This window comes from Aricia agestis, chromosome 14 (assembly GCF_905147365.1).
Source record: "Aricia agestis chromosome 14, ilAriAges1.1, whole genome shotgun sequence".
Classification (NCBI taxonomy): domain Eukaryota; kingdom Metazoa; phylum Arthropoda; class Insecta; order Lepidoptera; family Lycaenidae; genus Aricia; species Aricia agestis.
This window is the reverse complement of record NC_056419.1, coordinates 5,930,506-5,955,964: the sequence shown is the minus strand read 5'-3', so window position 1 is coordinate 5,955,964 and position 25,459 is coordinate 5,930,506. Positions and strand designations below refer to the sequence as shown.

Sequence of the window (25,459 nt, the reverse complement as noted above, 5' to 3'; positions counted from 1 at the left end):
CATCATCGGGTCTAACATAACATAGGCTATATTATATTATTAAGAAAAAAAAACTACTAATGCGTTGCTCTAGTATCACAGGTACAATATAGTCTCGGTTACATAAAGTCACGAGCCAGTACACTAGTTTATATTATGGAACCTACCCTTATATTTGCAGTGTATCTGAAATAAACACAAAATGGCGGGCGTTTCCACTTCGACTTGCGGACAGCGCCGGACAGCCTGACACGTCCGGGTCCACAATAGCGTTTCGAAACTACTAGTATTTATTTATATATATTTGAATTTCAGCACAAAAGTGAAGAAATAATATAATACTTATTTATTAATGTGTTCATACTAGAAAGCATCTTAAAATAACACAAGTCAAGACGAATTTTGTGCCCATGAAGTTCTGTGCACTCCTTTTTGATTTATTTAAATCCCTAATTTAGTATAGTTTTCCGTCATATTATAATATTAATGTGTTCATACTACAAAGCTCCATAAAATAACACGTAGCCAAAACTTCGTAAAAAATATAACCTTCGTAAAAAAAGTTGTGCCTAAGTTCTCCGTTAAGTACCAAAATGGTTTAATACTTGAACAATATTGTTTTTCGTAGCAATTCGTAGACCATATCTACGAAGTACGACGTAGCACTCGAAATAAAGATCTATTATTATTTGGCAATAGCTTGTACTAATATGTAGTCTATGGCAATATAATAGTAAAATTGTTACTTGCATGTTGCGAGAAAACGAGACATAATAGCTTATCTATTGTTATCGCGGCCGGATGTGGCCGCTTGGGGCTTCATGAATTAAATTCCCTTTATTTTACACTGCCCTTGAAATTGTGGCACTAACTGATAGTGTTACTTAGTGGTTGAATATTTGGGTGTTGAAAATGAAATGAACGTTTTATTTCGACAAAAAACCAAGGGGTTTATCCGTAAAAAGGCTGTCGGCTGCGGCTTACACACTAGTTCATATTCCTGTAAGCTGCGAGCTAAATTTCGGACCGTGTTTTTCGGAAAACCATCCTCGAGTATTCGACGTTTTTAGTGCATTTTTTTTGGTTTATCATCATAGAAAATTGGATTTTGTTAGATAAAAAAATTAAGATTTTAAAATTGTATTAGGATTAATAGCTTAATTTCTTAGATATCTATCTTATTTTTACACGTACCACAGGCGACCACATAGCTAAATAATTCAACAACCAACTAAAAAGATACTTCATATTAAATTATTAATTCAAGACCTAAGTTTCATCTGCAAACTATAAGATGTCCTAAACTACAGTCCATATAAAATTTCTCACAATATAGCGTTTGGTGACTTCAAAAGAATCCTCATTTAACAGAATTAAAAGTGGGTTAAAATAATCTTAGTGCAAACCATTAAAAGTTTCAGCTTAGACTATTTTGCGTTTAACTATGTCCACACTGTGCACTTTTATCTTCAATTTTCGTCATCAACTTTCATATTGGCGCATTCAATAATTGAATGCGTCAAGAAACGCAACGCCAATATTGTCATTTTTGAAGTTTTGGATACGGTCAGAGGGCATGCGTCGCGGGCATGCCTCACGTTCGCTGTTGACTGCGCTATAACGCATGCCCTTGACGAACAGAGAAAGGCACAGTGTGGACCTTTGTCCACGCTGTACACATTTTACATTGTACCAGTTAAACGCTTTCGTTTAACTAGTACAATGTAAAAAACTTTTGCAGCGAATGTTAACTTTTCCTAAAACGCAACGGTACATGACTTTAGCATGAAACGCCCCAGTTTAAAAGTTCATGTTAGTAGTTTTGATTTTTTAGTTTTTTTAACTTTTACTGGAACTGTGTAAATTGCTTTATAATTGAAGTTTGGTAAACCAATATAAGGTTTTTGACGTCAGTTACAAAATCTTTGAAATTCGACATATTAAGCGTAGTGTATACGAGCCTTAACTATAAGTAAAGGCTATTAAATAATTCTATCAATTTTAACATAATATCAATGGCCAGTAAAGAACCTGATAATATCAATTTCGGTCAAGTTTCAATATTTTGATCTCCAGATGTTAACAAAAATGATATTATGTTGTACTCAAAGATAACCGTATGTATTACAGATGCCATGTGTATTGTGTACCTAAGTTTTCTGTTATGATTTTAGTGAAAATATTATGATTGCTTAATGCTTATTATTAACAATTACCGTTCAATTTATGAATTGCGACAGTTTAAAAAATTCTCGACAAAAACTTAGAAAGTGCCATAACATTTTCATAACGTGGAGATATAAAGTTTTTATTTTTAAAGTTTAAACTCCAAAGAAACACAAAAACATTGTACGTTTGTTGGCAAAGTTGGCCGCTTCGAAAAATTTAATATGTCCCATAGCTACAATAGGAATGCTCTCCTTTGAAACTGTACTCTAGAGGCTTACAGGACTATGACATAAATACTTTTAGCTTTTTAAATATAATATTTCGTAATAAATTAAATCATATAAGTACTTTCCATGCACCAACACAATAGCTTATTACACATACACCCTTAATATTAATAGCCTGTGTCCATCGTCTTTGTGTATCATGCATAAAGTTAATATACCTAGCGGAATAGAGCAACAATCTCAAGCTGTCAAACGAAACCGAAATTGGTTTTTATCTGTGTGTAAAAATATGTGTACGTATACACTTACACAAGCATGATTGAACATGATTTCTATGAGATTAAATTGTCAACGTGCGGCACGTGCCGACTGGACGTCAAAAAAAGAGTGCTGCTGTCATGTATCATACTTTTTACCACGCAGTGTTACTGATAGTGACATCTCTCTTACTCAGGCCTTTGTTTCTCTATTCCGCTAGGTATATTAACTTAATATGTCATGTGACGTTTGGAAATAAGCCAGAAAAACGATTTCAAAAATTAAGTTAAATATTTTTATTACTTATATGTACTTAAATGTGATAAAGGCTTTTCTGGTAAAATTATGGTAAAATAAAGTACTTTCTTGGTGTGTCAAAATTCCGTTAAAGTTTATTCTGAAAAACACAAGAACACCATTACCACGGTCCCTTTTATAATCCGTGTCTTTCAAAAGGTGTTAACTTTCCTCCTACCTTCCGCAAACAATTTAAACAATGTAAGTTGAAAAACAATTTTCACTAAATAATTAAAAGTGTAGCCTTTGAGAAAGTTATATTATTTTTCCAAAGTTGGCAAAAAATGAGTAAAATAAACCATTAAAGAAAAATTAAAACGGTGGCCAGTATTCATCAAAGCAAAGTTCTGGCTTAACTGTTGCAACTAGGAGGAAATAAGAAAGTTTGAGAAGTAGGGAGTATTTAAAATCTCAGGCACTAAAGAGCCTTGCTTAAATTCTAAGAAAGGCTTTATAAAAATAATATTTTTTGACCCAAAAGTATTTGTGGCAGAGCTGTTATGAAGCTGTTTGTTCTGTATTCTGAGTGAGGCTGGAATTATTTACAGCTACAATAGGGATGATGACAAGGTCAAAGATTAGCGAATTTTGTTAAGAAAATAAAGAAATCACGGTAAAAAATAAGTGTTCCCAAAATTCAAGTCGAATTTTTTTACAATTAAATTTCTTAATATTTGTATACAATTCGATAACTTATGCAATTAAAAGCAACTTTTGTTATGAAACCACTTTCATAAACGCAATATTTAATATACCTGTCGAACAAAGTTGTCTCCCGATGCGTACAAACTACGAAAGACTGACGTCAGTCTTTCGTAGCACTTTGTATGGAGAGTTTCGGGCAGGTCTTTTTGTGAGATATTTGAATTGTCATATCAGAGTCATTCTTTCAACGATGTTTCTATTTTTTAAGAGTCCTTCAATTACCGATAAGAAAAAAAAAATAGTCATCATGCCTATTGCCTAAAAAATATAAATCATGTTACATACAATATGTCTAACGTCTATACTTACATACTTATTACTTACTAAGGGTGGGTTGCACCAGAGGCGTGGTTATAGTTACAGTTATGGTCAAAGTTATGGTTATAGTTAAAGCTAACTTAACTTTAACCTTAACTTTGACCACAGAATTTGGCAGATGTCTGTTGCTGGTCCGACAAGGCTGAAAAAATAACGTTTTTGTATGATGACAGCGTTAGTTCCTTTTTTCGCCACGTCTACGCCATCCACGCCACGCCATCATCTATAGCCTTGTCGAGCTTCTATGCTTATGGTTAAATATGGCGTCAATTTTTGACTTTAACCAGAGATTTGACATTTTGAATTGTATTTAAAGTTACAGTTATAGTTAAAGTAAATTGGTGCAACCCACCCTAATATAAAATAAATGCGAAAGTGTGCCTGTCTGTCTGTTACCTCTTCAGGTCCAAACCGCTGAACGGATTTTGATAAAATTTGATATGGAGATACTTTGAGCCCCGGGAAAGGATATAGGATACTTTTTACCCAAAAAAGTAAAATTTTTATAAACGAATTTTGGCGCAACGGAGTTGCGGGCGTTATCTGTATAAAATAAAAATTTAATAGCGTATCAAACATTAAAACCAAGACCCTTCGCATAATTAACTTATTACGAAAAGAACATACCAGCACGTTGGCTTTCTTTAATATTTTTAAGTGTTTTTTCATTTGAGGCGTCTCAAAAGCTTTTTATGAGGCCGTTTTGGGTCAGACTCAATTATCTTTGCTCTACAAAAATCTTTGTTTAGAAATTTTCCCACTCAATTTTCATATTAAGTAGGTACATATTTATTTTATTTAATCTATACAAAAAGTTTAAGCGATAGTAAGAAAAATGAATCAGAAGTATTCAAAATTCGAAGACGTTTTTTTTCGTTTTGTTAATAATTATTATTATCACATAAAGTATTATTTGACACAGTTGGTAAAAAGGCATAACAAAATTCCATAAAATCACCATGATCACGATAAAAATCGGAAAAGGGTGAAATAAACTAATTTTTATTATTGAAGCTATAAACTCGGGTATGGTTTATTTTATTGTTTGAGCTTGCCTATTTGTTCCGCTTACTCTCAGCAGGACGCTCACACTTGGATCTGAGATTATCATATCAAAAATATTATCCTTTGTTTATTGCGACTAAGGTGACCATTGTTCAGTGGAAAATAAGGTTAAATTAGTATGGGCTAGGAGGTTAGGTTCAGTCAAGATTTCTAGGTTTTATGAATAGAAGATAGTATTTTTTTACAAGGCAATCACTTATGACTGCACATAAAGTTCGTAACGTGCAATATAAACGCCATAAAATTATAATAATAAAATATTTTAAAGCGCCAAAGTTGTAAAGTTTAAACGTTTACACGGCGTCAATAAATCCAACCTCTTTAGTGCACTAATTTGAATATTTTCAATGATCACAATAGATTTTATAAGTGTCCATGATTTGGGCATTTTATGGACATGCAAAATACACCTGTTGAACTAAAAACTAAACAGTAAAAGACAGGTGCGAAATCCTTACCTAGCGGGGGTCCAAAAGACCCCGTCGGCTCGACCCAAAACTTTAATTGATAGGAATCGTTAACCTTAAAGCGCCTTCCCGTCCTCAACTACAGTATGATTCTTATCGGCATTTTTTACCCCAAGTTTTTTGGGTTGTTAGTGTTTTATTTTCAGATGCCCGATCGTAATAAACAGACCATTCCAGTCATTTGATATTCTCCAGATCAATAAGATATAGCGTGACGTATATTTAATGTCAAATTATGTATAATATTCGTCATAGATACCTGTCTACGCTTTAAAAAAGGAGAGATGAATTTGATATCCTTTTGTTTATTGGCTAATATTAGTACACCTCTATAAATGAAAAAAAAATGTTTTATTAATTTTTTGAACACACATGTTTGACAGAACGTTAGCATATCCCACAAGTGTGCGTGCATTTTTTTTTGTTTTCAATTAAATGTATAACCTAATAGATATCTTATATATAAAATTCTCGTGTCACAATGTTAGTCACCGTAGGTACTGCTCCGAAACGGCTTTACTGATTTTTACCAAATTTTATATGCATATTCAGTAGGTCTGAGAATCGGCTACTGGCTACTTTTTATATTGATAAGTGCATTTGTTGAATAAATAATAATAGTAATAAATAAAAAATAATATTATTACAAATCGAGATTGACGGCGTCCATTGTTTGTGCGACGGCATAGCGATGGACGTTGCCATGGTGACATAAGTACTTATTTAGACTTTAGTCATTTCAATAAAATAATACGGGCGAAATACGGCAAAGAAACGTTTGCCGTACCGGCAAACAGCTAGTATTATATAATATTGATCATACCAATTTGACACATACCTAACTTGTGTCTGTCTGTTTCATCGGAGCTCCATTTAGTCTACCAATTTTTGGGACTTTTTTTATCTAATCAATATTTATTTCAGGCCATAATAACCAGACAATATGTTGTTATAATTTACGAGATAATAATTGAACATTTATAATTTTTTGTTCGTTCCTTACATTATAATTGGTTTAAATGAATAACAGCAAAACCTCCTTTCAGTATATAATGATTTTTTGTCGTTTATGCATTATCTCTGTCGACATAATATAAAATTTTATTTATCAAGATCTTTTTTATACTACACATATTTTGACCTATACGAAGGTCTAAAATTCTCATGTAACACGCAACGATGAAAGATACCTTAGGAGGACAATGACAAGAAGCCATGTTTTGATCCCTTGATAATAAGCGCGATTGTAATAGAACAAGTACTTAATTAATGTACAGTAGCTATATAGGCATCGCATCGCAACGCCTCGGTGGTCTAGTGGTATAGAGCGCGGCTCTTGACTCGGAGGTCGTGGGTTCGATTCCCGCGTTGGAAACATGTTATTTCCAAGTTTGGTTAGGACAGTGCAGGCTGATCACCTGATTGTCTTACAAGTAAGATGATCCATGCGTCGGATGGGCATGTAAAAAGTCGGTCCTGCGCCTGATCTCTCGCCGGTCGTGTCGGTCTTCCGTCCCACTGGGTTATGAGAGTAAAGGAATAGAGAGTGCTCTTGTGTACTGCGCACACACTTGGGCACTTATTATTATATAGGCATGTGTCCCGTGAAGTCTAGGGTCTATTCAAACCCTAGACTTCACGGGACTCTACTGCGTAGAAATTATCGTAAAATACAGCAGTCTTACGATACTGATACGATTTTGATTTACGAGTCTGATTACTAGCTCTACCATGAGTTTAAAGCTATAGTATTTATCGATACTCGATACCGACTACGTAAATATTTAGTATGGCGATTTTAGTTCCGAAATTACCCGCTAGAGGCGCTGTAAAATTTGACATACTAAAAATTTACGTTGTCGGTATCGAGTGTCGAAAAATACTATAGCTTTAAACTCGTGGTAGAGCTACTGATTAGTATCAAATTGAGCCGCCGAAAGATTGTGCGCTAGTATAGCTGTCAGAAGTGGGAAAAGCAGTAAGCTAAATTAACCAAACTAGATGATCCGTGAACTTTGTTATTTGTATTACTTAATTCATAAACTTTCTATCGTATAAACCTTCCTTGGAGTTCCACGAATATTTCAAGACTAAAATTAGCAAAATTGAGCCGTTCTCGAGCTTTAGCGAGCCTAACAAAATTTATAATTCATTTTTAGGTTTCCGTATCCAAAGGGTGAAAACGGGACCCTATTACTGAGACTTCGATGTCTGTCCGTCTGTCTGTCTCCAGGCTGTAACTCAAGAACCGCTATAGATAGATTTCTGAAATTTTCACAGATTGTGTATACCTGTTGCCGCTATAGCAACAAATACTAAAAACAAAATAGAGTTAATATTTACGGTGGGCTCCCATACAACAAACGTTATTTTTTTGGTCTTTTTGGCTCGTAATCCATAATAAAATTAAAAAAAAATAAATAATTGAGTGGGCTGCCATACAAAAAACATATTTTTTCCTTATTTTCGCTCTATAACGGTACGGAACCTTTCGTGCGCTAGACCGACTCGCACTTGGCCGATTTTTTCTGTTTTTATTTTTATATATATATATATATATATATATATATATATATATATATATATATATATATATATATATATATATATATATAGATTGAGCCGCAGGCTGCAGCACATAATATGTCGGAAGTAGCAAAAGCTTTGAGATCGAGCTGATTCGGTTCTCGATTCTATTCTGGGCCCGTACCACGAAACGGTTTTGTGACTCAAACAATCGGACGAGAATGGTACGTCCTGCTCTAACAACGTCATTTCACGTTTGTTAGAGTAGGACGCAACATTCTCGTACGATTGTTTGAGTCTCAAAACCGTTTCGTGGTACGGGCCCTGATTATAATGATGGTGATGAATGACGATAAACTATTGATGACTAGATGGCGCCCACAACTCTGCTGCACTGCGATTCGTTTATTAAGCTGGAACAATTAACGTTTCAATTGCCAGAGATAAAAAGCATCTTTTATCTTTTACCGGCCCTAAATAATCTCTACACCAAACTAAAACAAAGTGGTTCAGTTTTTTAAGCGTAAAAAATATCTAAGACTGACAGAAAAACTTTCACATTTATAATAGTGTAGGCTTATCATTAGGTCGATGTCTGAAATGAACATAGCAAAGCGCTCGTACTTTAAAGGTTTCTTTGGTGCGTCTCTCCTTTTGTCATCCTTTGATAAATTTGCCAATAGTTATGAACGTATTTATTCAGATGAAATTTTCCACAGCAATATTTTTCGCTAAAAACAACTTTTCTATCTAGTTTATCGGAAATTATTAGTTAACTCTTAACCCGACTAAATATATTTTGCATAGTGATTTAGTTGGGCGCCTCGTCCTTTTTATCTCGAACCGTTTTGTGTCCAAATCGATCAGATAGATAAGTATTTTAGACTTATTTAACTAAAAGCATCCGTTGTTATAAATCTGATCCCTTCTGTGGTACATTAATCTTTTTAGTTCTATCTCTATCTTTTGTAAACATAATTTATCTTTTTGTCGTGTTGGATTTAGGTTTTTGTCACTAATGAGATAGTGTACCTACGTGGTCGTTTTTGGGGTCGTCTGTGAGAATATTAACTGGTATTAAAAATCAAAACACTTTGTTCTGTAGGTATCTTAATATTTTTGTTAAAAAAGTATTGTTAAAAAGTTCGCTATGTAGATATAGATAATGTTACTTGTATGAAATCCTACACTATTCTGTTTGATAAGACGGGAAAAATTCTACAGGTATAAATTTTATAGTTTTTGCGGATAAAAGTATACGTGGATAATCCACAGCCCAAGCTTCTTCCATGCTAATTTTTTTTGATTTTGATTGAGTAAAAAATTTAAAAACACAAATTTTGATAAAACTTTTGTTTGGTAATTTTGTCATGTAAGTCTGAAGTCCCCACTGAATAAAAACTAACTTTTTTTTTAAATACTTATAGCCTAGGACGTAAAATTACTAGACCGATAGCCTAACCGTACCCGAATATACCTATACATAACCCAAACGTATTTGATACTTGACACTGATGAGATAAAGATCTCATAATGATATTCACGTCAGTAATGACATGGTTCGTTAATTCGGAACAATCGTTTACTCCGTATGTGAAATGTGCACTATTTACTATTTATTGTAATTTATAGCGACGTAACAAAAGGTGTCTGCGCATACATTTAAATTGCTGCTTAAATGGCTGCCGACGGTCAAAATGGTTGTAATTATAGATAAGCGTAGCAATAAAATAATACAGGTAATTAATTAAAACACTCTGTATTTTCTGTATTTACTACCTTTACAACTTAAACGAATTGTAAAAAAATAAATCGAGATGTTTGGCTAGCTAAAATCTTACCCTAACCTTTCATAAGTTTTATCCATGAAGATGATCCATGCGTCGGATGGGCATGTAAAAAGTCGGTCCTGCGCCTGATCTCTCGCCAGTCGTGTCGGTCTTCCGTCCCACTTGGTTATGAGGTTATGAGAGTAAAGGAACAGAGAGTGCTCTTGTGTACTGCGCACACACTTGGGCACTATAAAAAAATACTCCTGCGTAGCTGGCCTGGTTTCAATGAAACCGGCCACCGTCACCGAAACCGGTGTGGGAGCTATTACTATTGTTGCACCGGAAAAAATGTAATAAGAAATTAAATTAATCTTAAAGTAATATTAAATTAAGCTAATCGAAGGACCTAGGTTATCGTAGTATCAACGTCATATTCGTAGTATCACTTATCAGTTTACCAAAAATATACGAACTTAATAATTAAGCGGATTCAATTTAAAAAATAAATAAATAAAATAAAATTTATTTTTCACACAACATAACATAGTAGGTATTTAACATATTAAATAAGATACCCTGTGTTTCAGGTCTCCAGGTCTCACCCGCGGATATGAGAAGGACTTAACAATAATATGTGTGTGTGTGTGTGTGTGTGTGTGTGTGTGTGTGTGTGTGTGTGTGTGTGTGTGTGTGTGTGTGTGTGTGTATGTGTGTGTGTGTGTACTTTACGATACAGTTGATAGAAGTAATTCAGTTTCATTATAATTATAATTAAGGTGTTTAATTTAATTTCAATAATTTTAAATTCGTATTTAACTTTTTGTTAACGTCTCAAGAAAAAATTGCATATTATAGGAGTACTTCAGTTCTGTGTTATTTTATAAACTTTTATATCCATAAAGGTTTTTTTTTATATTAAATAAAATAAAATTTAGGGTGCCTTTACCAGTTTATAAAGAAGGAAATATGTAGTTATAATATTAAAATTAATAGTAAAATAGGAGCAACATGGCCGAAGCTGCTGGTAATAGTTATTTTAACCGTCAGAGCCTAAACTCTGGTATTTAATATCCATCGGCACATGAGTTTGATCGTAGCTAACAAGGTTTGAGGTGGAAGCATACACTTTGATCGTTGCTGTTTTGTAATAATATTTTCCTAAGAAATACTTTAAATATCAATAATGTTAGTAAGAAAATGCTGGTTTTTTATAAGACGCAATCTATATGATATTGAATGTACTGTTTACTTATTTGTGGAAATTCAGGTTTCACAGTAATTATAATAATATTATACACTTTTCAGGCACTTATTCCACTTCTATTACAATTATGTTTCACACGACCGGTTTCGATAAAATCATCATCAGGTATGATGATAAGTGTACAATAAGTGCATGAAAATAATAAAATAATATTATTATTACTGTAAAACGCAATCTGTTAACGTTATGATCAGACTTATAACTATTGTTGTTTAGCGATATTTACATAATATCGTAACGCGTAAGCGTTTATTGCTAAGGCAACTAACAAACAAACTACGATACAAAAGCTTATTAAAATGCTTAACAAGTCACACCAAACTATGTTAAAAAGGGACTCAATATTACATTTATTTCTACATTTTCATCAGCAAATATTTTCTAATGAACAGTGAACACAATAACGGTTAGGTCATCGTAGAAATGGGTACTATAATATTTTAATCACATAGCTATTTGACCGAGCTTTGCTCGGTATTCGATAAAACACGAATAAAATGACATTTTCTAAAAATGATTCCTAGCTAGACCGATTCATCGCTCCCGAAACCCCCTATATACAAAATTTCATGAAAATCGTTGGAGCCAATTCCGAGATTCCAATTATATATATTATAATATATATTTACAAGAATTGCTCGTTTAAAGGTATAAGATAAGATTTTCTGAAGTCGATATAAATTGCAAAATGAAAAAAGGTGCATGAAAACTACCAAATCGCTTTACAGAATTTACACGCATTAGAGTTTTTAAAGTCGATACAAATCGCAAAATGAAAAATAACGTATTTCCAGCTTCAGTTTACAAGTATCAAAATTACCAAGTCGCCGTACATTCGTCGTAATATTTCGGTACTCTCGGTCAAGCTTTAAAAGTATTGTCAGCGACTTAATTGAAACAGCAGGAGTCAAAGTGGGCCAGCGTAATGATCTTCACCCATACAACCCGTTCAAAACAATTTTGTATGAAATTTTAAAGCCCTCATAATAGCTTTCATACACTTTAATTAAAATCGGTCCGAGCTATTAACTATTAAGGCCTCAGATAATCCCAGTGATACATTTTGATGATGGATTAGAAAAGTTAGAATATTTAAAACGCTAAAACTCGAAAACGGCTGAACGGATTGGGCTAATTTTAGTCGTAGAAGTCCAGGGAAGGTTTTAAAGTGACACGAAATTCACCAGCACAGATAGTTTAAAAAAAAGAGTACTTCAATTCTACTACAGTTCGTTTCTTTTTGATCCAGTCAGCTTTCTAGTAAAAATCAAAGCAATATTCGCATATTTGACGTCAAAAATGTCAAAGACCTGATTTTGGGGTCTTGAAATATTATATTGTTCAAATCAGTTCTTTCACAATTTAACCAATTTTGTAGATCATAGTAAAAATAAAACAATTAATTGAACAAGGAATGCATCTTTATTAATGTTGTATTAAAATAATAAAGATTTCGTGACATACGGACAATAACTCATTTTTCCCTAATTATTTTAATAAACCTTGTAACTTATCTACTTCAAACGTAGCTAATATATCTGGCCACACATATAATCCATAGTTTTTCTAATTAGAATAATTTGTCTGGCCCCGTTTTTTGCTTAAATGGAGGCTTTACCATTTAAGCAAAAAACGGGAAGTATTTTCATGTTACTTACCTTATCCTTCACTTCACGTCCTGAATTCAATTACGGCACACCATTTAAAAATATAAGTTAAAATATCAAGGCTATTAAAACGGGCGATTATTTTTAATTTATCTCATTTAAAAACCAAGGACAGGTGCCATTTTTGTGACTGATGACTGCAAAGTTTTTGTATAAAGTTATAAAAATAACGTTCTTAATTTTTTTAGGAAGTTATTTTTTATGATGTTGTGTTTATAAATAAACAACATTATACATCAGCTGTTAGAAATTTAGCACAATCAATAAACTACAGTTAAAACATGCGACCATATAAACGTGGTTCTCATAAATCTTAACATATTTTTAATTAAATAGTTAGTTTAAGACTCAAATTAATAAGTATTATTCATATATAACACATCGACAAGCCTACGTCAAATAACTCAGCCACTAAAAATTATTTACCGATAAAATATCGCCAAGTCTCTATCGAGATAGGCCTAACATGTTCTAGCAGGAGGCTTGGCTTGATACACTATAAATTAGATTTAACAACCCCGCGTCAGCGCTGCGGCCTGCCTTGTTTACGGTCCTGTGTTTTTGTCTCGCTTTTTATTGTTTTCACCTATTTAAGGACCCCAATAAAATTGGGACATTTTTGCATTTTTACTGCTACGTTCACCTGTCCTTTTGATATAATGACTACTTCGTTTCCGGTAGAAATATTTTAAAAGTTTTATTTCATAGAGTTCTTTGTTTCAGATATAAACATGAAAACCTATTTTCATTAGTTCATCGATTTCCATAATTTTTTTCGCAAATATAAAGTAGACAACGGAGAAGACTGTAAGATTCTTTTTATTGCGCGACGCACGATTCCTTCGGAATTTACTTTGCGCCCACGTAGTCGCAGGAAAAACGTGTTAATTATTATGTAACTTACTTTAAAAGTACGAAAAGTCAACCAAAAATTTCGGAAGCAAAATGATAATATGACAATAACGAAAATATATTTCTATTTTTTTTATGAGCCTATGCTGTCCCACTGCTGGGCAAAGGCCTCCCCCAAAGTCTTCCAGTTCTGTCGATCCAACGCAGCCGTAGGCTAACCTGGCTCGTATTTGTCTAGCTCATCGTTTTTCGAGCCACCTTTTTCGAGGCCGGCCACGGCGGCGTTGTTCATCCTCTGGTACCCATTCTGTGGTGATCTTTGCCCATCGGTCGGGATGCATGCGACTTGTATGGCCCTTATATTTCTATTATATTAACAAAATTTAGCTTTCCGTAGAAATTCAGCAAGCATAACTCGGAAATTTCTCGGAGTCGTTTCACACTTTGTATAGCCCTTGAGCGTTATAAATTACTTCGGAAGAGTCCATGTATTTAATTAAGATGCTAATTTACTGCATCTTTGATTAGTGACAGTAAAACGTTTTATAGAAGCAATATCTTAAACAACGGATAAGTAATTAAATTCCAATTCAACATTCACGACGGTAAAGTCAGAACTTATTTACGATATTGATCAGTGTTTTTCAACTTTTGTGATGCGACTCTGGCGTATAAAAATACTTGTCGACCTCCCTCCGCCCAATCCTCACTTTTAGCTTTTTTGTCAAATTACTATGTTAATGAGTATATTAATATTTTTAGTAAAACTAGAGATCGCCCAATGGTCGAAATTCAAACTTTAGTTTCAAAGAAATAGTCTTTGAAACTAAGGTCGAATTAGGATTAGGGATTAGGACTACTACCTATATTTTGTAAAAAAAAATTAACTTTATCATATTTTTCAACTCTTGTCTCTGGGACTCAGCTGATCTCAGACTGGCCGTGTAAGCATTGTCTAATAGTATCTAAGATTCAATAAAAAAAGCTATAATCCATTTTTAATTTGTCAACTTGTTGTCAACAGACTTCAACCATAAATAAAAGAGTATAATTCGTATGTATAGGCTTGTCACTAAAAATCTGTCATTTTCCCTCAGTGTGTGTGTTGTGGTGTGTGTAATGTTTCATTTGTTAAAAAAATGTATGATAAAAGTATAATTTCTAAATAATATTAGCTCGATGCACTCCTACACCATATAGTATAACTGAGCAAATTTTCATTCACCTACGTTTCCACATTTTTCGTCAAAAGGGATTCAAAGTTTTTGGCTCACGTATTATTATGTAGATTCTCCTACATAATATTATATCATTTTTAATCTTCATTGTTTATTCTTTTTAATAAACTAGTTCTCTCGCCATCCAGACACACAAAAGCTATGCGATCCCCTAGGGGATCGCGACTCGCGACCCACAGGTTAAAAGATACTGCTATAGATCATAATTTAACTAATTGGACGTCTTATTTCCGAATATATAGCATATAAAATAACCGTTACATGTTGCACAAAGGCTCAATAAAATATTTAAATCGTCGTTTATAGTTTAATACTAGCTCGATCAGTTTATTGTGTTAAAAGTAATTTGAAACTAGCAAGAATAGAACTAGAATTTAGGACCAATAAATGTTTTGCCTCTAAAATCGTTACTTGCTTAAGCTGTAAAGAGAGTTTACGCTTAAAATAGAATGACAAAAGTCCTAGGATTAATCCTGCGAAGGTTTTTTGGTTATTGCTTAATATATTAATTACTCTACTTGAATACATTCCTACAAATACATTTTTATAGCCCGATTAGAATGTCACACGTGTGACTTTAGAGGAGGGGCCAGGCCCCCTCATTTTTTATTTCCAAACCAACTAGCAACAGACCAGTTATAGCCACGATTGAACTACCATCTGATGGTCTAGACCCTTTCGAAAAAAAAGACATTTAACTCATGGTAGAAATTAGAAATAACGCAAGCCATCTCAGATAGATTTTTCACACCCAAACCTACCTGTTAATATCATCGCTAATGTGTGCTAATGTCATGATTCATGTCATGAGCTGCTTGACATCCACGTCTGATTGCCCTGCCATGTCTGATTCCAGTTAAATTGTCTTTTACGTCCTTTTATTCTATAACCAATGGCTATTCATTGCGTATATGCCTTGTATGTATTTTTATCGATCCGTATCATCCCCTCTGAACAAAGAGTGCACCCTGTATAACCCGAGGGATCGTTCATTAAGTTCTCGCGTTTGGTTAGTCAACATGTCTTACACAGATTAAAAATGTCCGACTTCGGATGATTAAAAAGGCCGACATAGAGGTCTACCAGGATCTGATGGCAAAGAATGGCGAAAATTCAAAAATATCTTTGATCATTGGATAAATTTGTTATATTTGCATTTTGCATGTTTCACATCACACACTTATTCAGCCGCTATAAGGAAAAAAAAGGATCAAAATGTTTAATTCCATAATGATTTCTTAGGTATACGCGAGTATCACTCATTATATTACAAGGTTCAAACACTTACGGATTCTGTCGCGGAGCACTTTTATTCATCCCGACGTTTCGGCTACTTTACAGCGGCCGTGGTCACGGGTGGACTGAGGTGACAGGCGTCCAATTTATTGAAGTTTTTCAACTACCCGAAGATTCATCAATTTTTGTTTGCGTTCCGATCTACGCAGAACGAACTTACAGTGTCATGAAGCCGAGGTTTCCTAGATTTGTGTTTTAGTTTATTTATCACTGGATCCCAACTAGATGGCAGCACCCAACCATCTTCGCGGTTAAAATTAGGGTGTTTTTTAATTTCAATGACCTCGCGTATTTATATCGCGTATATATACGCGAGGCCATTGAAATTAAAAAACACCCTAATTTTAACCGATGACTAGCGACGATTTTCGTCATATTTAAAAATTTCAACATCAGTTCTAAGTCGGTATACTCTATCATTCTGTCTACTCTGCCAGAGTGCTTAGTCAAATTATATTGGCTAGTTTGGATACCGAAGTCAGATGTCAAAATTTTATGGGATTTGACATAACGCGTCGCAAGTGCCATGACACTCTCATATTATATTTTTGACGTAGAACTTCGCAATCGAAAGTAAAGACTGGAAAATGCAATTTGATCAAGTACTCTAATAGTAATTATAGTAGTCAAGTATAATATTAAATTGGACGAAATAGGATATCAATATAGTTACGTCTACTATTATCTATTCTGTGGTTACGTCTACTAAAACAAAATGAGAATATAAAACACGTCATCTGATTTTATTAAGCGTGTTCTACACGTCCGCATTTTAATATAGACTGAGATACTGAACTTATATTATTCTAGATAGTCATGCTAAATTATGTAGATGTGACACTTTATCTCAAAAGAACAGCAGTTTACACTTAAACAAGTGTCAGAGATGTTCGCGTGGAATTATGTATGAAACGACCTCGGTGTGTATAAATAAACCTTAATAACGTAAGGTACTTGCGAGAAGTTTAGTATGGACAGAGACCAGATTTATATTTATTTGCTCTATGAAATGGATAAAACTTCATTATAACAGTAACTTTTTTATAAAATTAGAGGGCAAAAGAGCAAACGGGTCACCTTGTTTCATTTATGCAAAATTGTAATCTTTTTATGTTTATAAGTTTCCGCAAAAATAAAAGTCACAGTTAGTACCTAAAAATACGAAGGAACAAGCAAACAGACACGAATTACTAATTAATTATAATGTAGTGTGATGTGAACATGATTAATTATACTTCTCGATAACTTTTTTAACAACAGATGTAATTAGTTATTATTTAACTATTATGATAATGAAACAGTTGTATTTATATTGGGTAGGTGGTTACTTCTGCATATGATAAGATTATTCTATTTAATTTTTTTTTTTAATTAATAAGTAAGATGAAAAACTAAACATCTCAACAATCACAAACAAAAATCAAAATCAATAAATACAATATGCCTTATCCACGTTATGCTTAACATTCGATATTACCATTTAAAACAGCATTGGTTGAAAGTTTATCTTTATTACAGTTAAAAATATGTATTGTAATAAAATGTATCTTATTAAATGTACATTTAAATAAGGAAGATGTTATTAATGATACAAGCCATTTATTAAGTGTTCTTTCGTTTGATTTAAATTAAAACTTAAAGAATACTAGACATTTTATTTATGTGCTAGGATAAAGAGACATAATTTTATTGTTTTAATAAGTAACGTAAGTTTTCCGTCGCTCAGCGTGCTATGGAACACGCTATGCTCTGAGTTTCTTTGGCGGATAAGCTTCGAAATGAAAAAATTCGTCAAAGAACTAAAGTCACCGACATAGTGCAGAGAATCAGTACGCTGAAGTGGAACTGGGCTGGTCACGTAGCTCGAAGAACAGACGATCGCTGGAGTAAACTTACTCTGGACTGGAGACCAAGGCTGGGAAATCGGGGTGTAGGTCGACCTCCAACTAGGTGGGACGACGATCTCCGCTTAGTTGCAGGCCCATGCTGGATGCGAGTAGCAGGAGATCGGTCATCTTGGCGTTCATTGAGAGAGGCCTATGTCCAGCAGTGGACGACTATAGGCTGATATGATGATGAATAAATTACATTTATTTCAGTATATAGTAAAAAAATAATTATTACGATGTTACTTACATAACGTTAATACAATATGTATACAGTTGTAGTGTATGGTCTAAGTTATAACAGTACCAAAACTTTGAAACAACTGTACACGTGGGAGAGCCATGCTTCGGCACGAATGGGCCAGCTCGACCGGAGAAATACCACGTTCTCACAGAAAGCAGGCGTGAAACAGCGCTTGCGCTGTGTTTCGTCGAGTGAGTGAGTTTACCGGAGGCCCAATCCCCTACCCTATTCCTTTCCCTAACCTCCCCTATTCCCTTCCCTTCCCTACCTTCCCCTATTACCCTATTCCCTCTTAAAAGGCCGGCAACGCACTTGCAGCTCTTCTGATGCTGCGAGTGTCCATGGGCGACGGAAGTTGCTTACCATCTGGTGACCCGTTTGCTCGTTTGCCCCCTTATTTTATAAAAAAAATCCATACCGGCTTTCCAAATTATTAGAATATTTTCTTCATTATTATCCTTAACTAGACCCATGAACTTCGTATCACGTACCTCCTATTTTTTTTACACCGTAGAAACTTTTCCTGGGCTTCCACAAATATTTCAAGACCAAAATTTGGCAAATCGGTTCAGCCGTTTTCGAGTTAAATTAGCGAGACTATGAAAATTTTAAATTCATTTTATTCATATAGATGAGGCTTACCATTTTGCTATAATCAATCTGCGCGTCTACTATACAGAAAGTGTCTACCTTCTCTGATAAGTGTGTATAAAATTTTAGCACGCTACATCAGCAGTGATAAATATTGACTAAACTCTTAATAAACTCTAATGGACGGTGTATGGTCAGATAGAGTAGATCATGTCGAGAAATATCAAGAAGTAGCAGAACTAAAACTAATAAACTTATATAATTTTTTATTTAATCCTTCGATCGTGGATTCTTGGAAATCTATTATTATTCTATTATGTCTCCTCACCGGTGAGCTTATGGGGCTTGATGGGTTAATATTGGTAGGCGATATAAGAATTATAATATGTTTCTGAAGTATTTTTTTTAAATAGAGATCCACGCCTTAAAAGTGTAATTTGTTCCGAACTTAATGAAGATACGGAATTATTGTACCCAATGATAAATTCTGTAAAATTGATTTCAAGCAATAAAAATATATATATTTTTATTAGCATTTTGTATCTGTCGCAGTCATTTGGTTGAGTCTGGTATTTTATTGAATTGCAAGAGAATTCACTGAATGAAACTATATAATTATTATTTAATTTAATGACTAAACGTAATTTAGGTACTCTTCATATCGTGGACTGTAACGCTCGCAAAAAGAAAATTAATTAATTCATTGTTTTTATTTAGCTAGATAAAGGAGTCCATTTCATATAAAAGAAAACTCTTTTGAAATATCACCTAAAGGTTGACTGGTAGAGAATGCCATTTGGCATTAAGTCCGCCTATGTACTAACATTGTGCAAAAGTATAAATAAATAAATATCAAAAAGTTGGACACACTGGCAAAAAACACTGGAGGCACTAGAAAAAAAAAACAAAACGCAGCCAGACGGCGTATCTGCATTTCCGCATCTATGGTCACGTGGCTTTTAAAAATAAAACGCCAGGGAAATATTATGTCCTGATTAATCGACGGGACGGCCGACATGGGAAATATTTTTATGCGTCATTACCTAGATGACCACGCCGCCTCATTTAAACACTTTTATAGGAACTTTAAAACACTTCCAAATTAATCATGGTAAAAGCCCTCAGATGCGGCCATGTTGTTATGTCTTTTTGACGTTTGTTAGTGATTTTAGAGTTGATAAGGCTTTTAATGGTGTGATTGTATGGTTAAATCCATTTTTGACATTTCCATCCGTCATCCACGTTATAATTTTGCTAATTTTGCAATGGATGATAATTATTATTGACAATATTTTAGAACAATAATTATAATGTCGTTAATAGATTAAAATGTCAAAAAAGTATTTATTTTGTATACAGTATCGTCAATTTTTTACTTATTACAGATGTACCTAAGTATTTAAAGCTGTTGAAATTAGAACTATCGTCGCTATATCGCAAAATGTCACAGCCATTTGGTGTAAATTTTATTGTCATATTCACAAGTCACTTGAGAAACAGTCACACACCTTCATAATATAATGTCATCTCAGTGTCATCGTCAATGCTAATTTTAAATATTATCGCTACCATTTTGAGTGACAACTAGCTTCATGGAGACAACTGACAACACTCATGGGTTGAATGACATTGTCATATTTTGTCATCCATGCGCCTTTATCCTTGTAGCTCAGTAAAATCTCCTACTTATTTTCCTGCAGATAATTTCCAGTATAAAATAAATTTAATTCATATCACAATAATTAAGTCAAAACATACAGCGGCGCCTAAATCACTGGACCGCGAAACTAGACCGAAACTTCCAAAATTACCCGCAGTTTAAAGCTTATACAATTTTAAACATGTCCATTGCATTAGACAAGTTGACAGTAACCAAACTCGGTCATAGTCTAATTTCGACTTGGGACTGAGCAAAAAGTTTGCGGCAGGTAGAGATGTACTTACTAAGCGACGATACAGCAACACGGAATATATTATTATAGGTTGCATATTTTCACATAGATCTTACTATCTTATCAGCTAGCATGAAAGCAAATCCATCATCACTTTTAGCTTAACAGTATATACATTTTATATACTCATACAAGCATGTTATAACGATTCGTTTTTGGAGTTTTGACTAATTAAAAATCTTTTATTGATTCGCTCGATTCTGGTGCCTTTTTAAGAATAGAATAGGACGTTTATTTGCAAAAACATGGTATTTACGGCAAATTGAAGGCCTATTGGCTTCAAGGACTAGAATTCATTTCACGAGCGCGAAACGAGTGAGAAACCCGCGTGCTACAGATGCGACATAGAGATGTGAGAATCAGCCCCAGCCAAAATTGAACAAACCTCAAATAATAGAGTTTTTCAGAGATTGACCCATCAGAACATCTACCAGATTTGATGATGATTTATCATACCAAGACTACATCCAAGCCGGAACTGACAAACACGGTATAAGCTTTGTATGTACACAGCTCAGTCCTGGCTCGTTCTGAGAGGCAATTTGCATTGTAATGGACCCCGGCGTGTCCACTCTTTATATCGCGGTTATTTTGTCCCATCTTTGACGTCTGAGGTGTGAATATTCAGATATTCGCGGAATACAAATAGACAAATTAAACCTTGTAGACACGATGACTTTGTACTGAGATAACTAGAATGTGATGTACTGTGATTTAACTTGCCTTATGTTTCACTGCTCATTCTTTATGCCTAAGGCCGTTTTGGGCTATTGTAATAAAATTATACATATTATGATAAATAGTAATATTATAAATTAGAAGCTGTTCAAGGACTAAACATTAGCCTGCTGAGATTTAACTAGTCAAATAACGTAATGTGACTGAAGACCCTGCAGATCTTGCATTTTCTACTCTATCTGAGAAATAAAATAAGATACTTGACTATCTTCATTAAGAAGCCCTCAATTATTAATTCAAAATACCCTCATACTTTGCACCGCCATTGCGAATATGGTATTATTTCCTGTTAAGCTTTATTAGAACAAAAGACTTGACCTAATAAACAAGTACCATCCCAAATTCGTGCCAAGTTTAATTCTCAGGCTTTGTCATCTCGCGAATAAGTATTTATCATTTAGATCGTGAACACAATGATCTATTTTTTACGGATCGTGATAGTTCAGAGATGGCCGCCAATGTCGACAAGTCATTCCCATCTGTTTCATTCTTTGTGTTATTTTGTGGCAAGTACAAGTTTCTATATTAAACGATACTAATATTTTAAATACCAAAGTGCGCCTGTCTGTCTTCCTGTCTGTCTATTACCTCTTCATGTACAAGCCGCCGATAAGATTTATTTCGTACTTTCAAGTTTGAGTCGCAGAAAGGACATCGGAAAGTTGTAGGTGTAACCAGAGTTTCGGGCAAGATGAAGTTACACTATTTAGAGGTACATACCCGTTTACAATTATTCCAGTTGTACGTTAGTTTATACGTGGGAGAGCCATGCTTCGGCTCGACCGGAGAAATACCACGTTCTCACAGAAAACCGGCGTAAAACAGCGCTTGCGTTGTGTTTCGCGAAGTGAGTGAGTTTACCGGAGGCCCAATCCCCTACCCCATTCCCGTATTATTCCTATCCTCCCGTATTCCCTTCCCTTCCTATCCCTATTACCCTATTCCCTCTTAAAAGGCCGGCAATGCAGCTCTTCTGATGCTGCGAGTGTCCATGTGCGACGGAAGTTGCTTTCCATCAGATGACCCGTTTGCTCGTTTGCCCCCTTATTACATTAAAAAAATATAGCAATACAGCGCTGGACTGGATCACTGGATTGGAATAAAGTAAACGGGCATAAATCGCGAATGTTATTTTACGGAAATTGTGCAGATAAACATGCATTTTATTTCGTGATCCCATTATTTGCGGGTGGCCCCAAGCAACAGTCCTTTCATTACAAAATAGAAACGTCACCATACCGAGCCCTGCGGGATATTGGATATAGATTTATTCATTACTGACCGACTTTGCGTTTGACTTTTGACACAAAGACTTGGGTCAGCTTGGACACCACAACTCATGTATTGTTGGACAGTTCAATCTACTTTATATAATATGGTTATAGGTCTTTATAAAGGTTATTCTTTATATTTTATTGCCTTACCATGGAAATTTTAGCCGTTTTGCTTCATTGTCTGCTGGCTAACTAAAGTATCAATAAAACTAAAGTGTAGTCTTCTATGTACCTCCTAATGCTCTTATTTGTAGGTACCCCGTCTAACTATTTTTAAAGCAACAATAACTGGTTGTGCACGTAACTTTATCATAATAAATAATATATTTTCTTTTTTATTAAATAATAATTAAGGCTCTCAAATGACACTCTGGGTTCGTGTTGTGTCGATCTCTAGTGTTGGTTTGTAGCTCAGTTTGGGAGTTCTGCTCATCGACCGTTAGATGAGCCTTTAACATAATATACTCTGAAAAGACGAAGAAGACATTTGACACTTGACAGATGGCAAGAAGATTCGAGGTCTATTTTGCCGCCGCCCACGCTTGATGTCATACGAGAAAATTTTGTTCCGATAATTTTCCTAAAGAAGCCTAGTATTCCAGCTGGAATTTTCAAGTGTTTTTTCATTGTAAACGCTTGCGAAGTTATTGTGATCAAAGCTTTGAACTTTCCTCCTGTGTGTGAACTCTTCTTCTGGCCGGCCGGTCGAAACTTTTCGTCAAGACAGAAGACTGCTGCAATCTACGGAGCCCTACTGACTACTTAACAGGTCAGTGATCACACAATCGCTATCAGAGTTTAATTTTTGAGAGCCGCATAATAAAATAATATACCTATTCATTCTTTAGAGTTTTTGAAGGTTCAAATTGAGATTCTTGTAATTTAACCGCAGGCGAGAGCTATTTACACGCTCTTGCCATTCCAATAACGTTATTTGGATTTGCTGATTTAATATATTATGATGTATATTTGATCGAAAACGTGTTAACTCGAAGAAGAAAAGAAATGAAATGCAATAACGTTGCATAAAAATTTTGGAATTTGAAATTTGTTGTTGTCAATTCAGATTCTGAGTCACCATTGTCCGAATTGCTTTCAAAACGACGTCAAAGCGTTTTTAAAAACTACGCCGTTTCCTTGGCCTGTTCCTAGATTGCGCAATTGCATACTACGATCCTTTGAAACCTCGACTGTCCACAATCAAAATGGAGCAAAGGAATTGTTCCTTTGTAGTGGGCAGTACCTTTGTCCGAGAATTGTTTTATACAGTAAGTCACGAACAGCGTGTAAGTCTAACTGAATAAGGCCGACCTCCACTGCTTCGCTCTCGCTTACATCTCTATTGGACTTCGTATGATCTTATTTCCATCTTGATGCTTATAAAGGAGAGAGGGAAAAAATTTGGAAACACTTATCATCGATAAGTAATGTAAGTAATATAAATAAGTAATTAATTATCCGTGCTAGCGTTACAACTAACAAGAAATAATAATTTTATCCATATTGTACCACCTGATAAGAAAAAGGGACATTATTGCAATTTTTATTATTAAAAGTCTTGATAATTTCTTATTTAATTTTCATTGCAATATCATATTTTTGTAATATGTCATGTTTTGAACCTCACTGTACAATATATTATATAAGAATTAGTAGAAAATATGACTGATCCGCGATCTATGTAGAGTCTACATCATTAACTTATTATTCAGATGTTATATAAAAAATAAAACTGGTTACATACTAAAATATTACATGTTTTCATCCAAAATACACGGCAAATAGTACAAGTATCACCTTAGAATTCACAGCTTGAAGACAACCTTTCAACGTGCCACTTTCCATACAAACACCGATGCAAATGTCAGTTTGCCGCAAACCGTGCCATACCTGACCTCACTATCTTAATCTGATGATAGCTCAGCGGGACATTTTTAGATTTCGCTGCTTCTTTTTTCAAAGAAACAAGGTCCGTTTTCCCCTGGCACTCACGGAATAGAATCGTCATAAAAGGCCACACGATTCTCCTAACACGCTTCGATCGTGATTCGGAATAAAAACATGCATTGTACGTTTGGGCCGCCATTTTTGCGATTGGCATGTTCGGTACGAACATACTTTGTCTGATATGGATCTTATTGTTATTGATAAACATTATTTGCTTCTATTTTCATCTAGAAGAGAAGAAGATTAAGGTGGTAAATGCTAATTATGTAGGTTCTATCAGAGAAGCTAATGGTACGCTTATATGGGCAACTAAAATTGCTTCAATTCTCGTCAACTTTGACGTCACGACTACAGCAAGCAATTTTCGACAACAAGCAGCAATATTGCGCAATACATCGCAATACAATTGAGCGATATGGCCCAACTTCATCAACTAGTTACTAGGCAATACTGTCATACGCGAGCCCATCGGATATTCATCAATATTCGTATCGACGACTGAGCGATATGAAATATCTGGAGCAATATCGCCGAAATAATTGCCGCAATTTATTGAAATTGCTCCTTAATGCTCCACTAATTGCTCCAGATCGGTCCATTCGTGTCGCCGGGCAAGTTACGACTAATATTGAACTGAAATAACCCGACCAAATGACGTAGGTCTGTCAACTGCCCATGAATCAATTTCTTCGACGGTACATATAAAAATATTATAAACACTCTTATT

The 25,459-nt window shown here is 34.5% G+C and overlaps 1 long non-coding RNA gene across 1 annotated transcript; it reads right to left on the bottom strand.

Moving 5' to 3' along the window:
- Nucleotides 1-1,449: 1,449 nt before the first annotated feature.
- Nucleotides 1,450-25,179, bottom strand: LOC121733663. Its single transcript, XR_006036592.1, has 4 exons — nt 25,105-25,179; nt 11,218-11,222; nt 10,020-10,022; nt 1,450-1,465 (listed from the first exon to the last, which is right to left on the bottom strand). It is a non-coding gene; the product is annotated as an uncharacterized LOC121733663 (long non-coding RNA).
- Between the last annotated feature and the right edge of the window lie 280 nt (nt 25,180-25,459).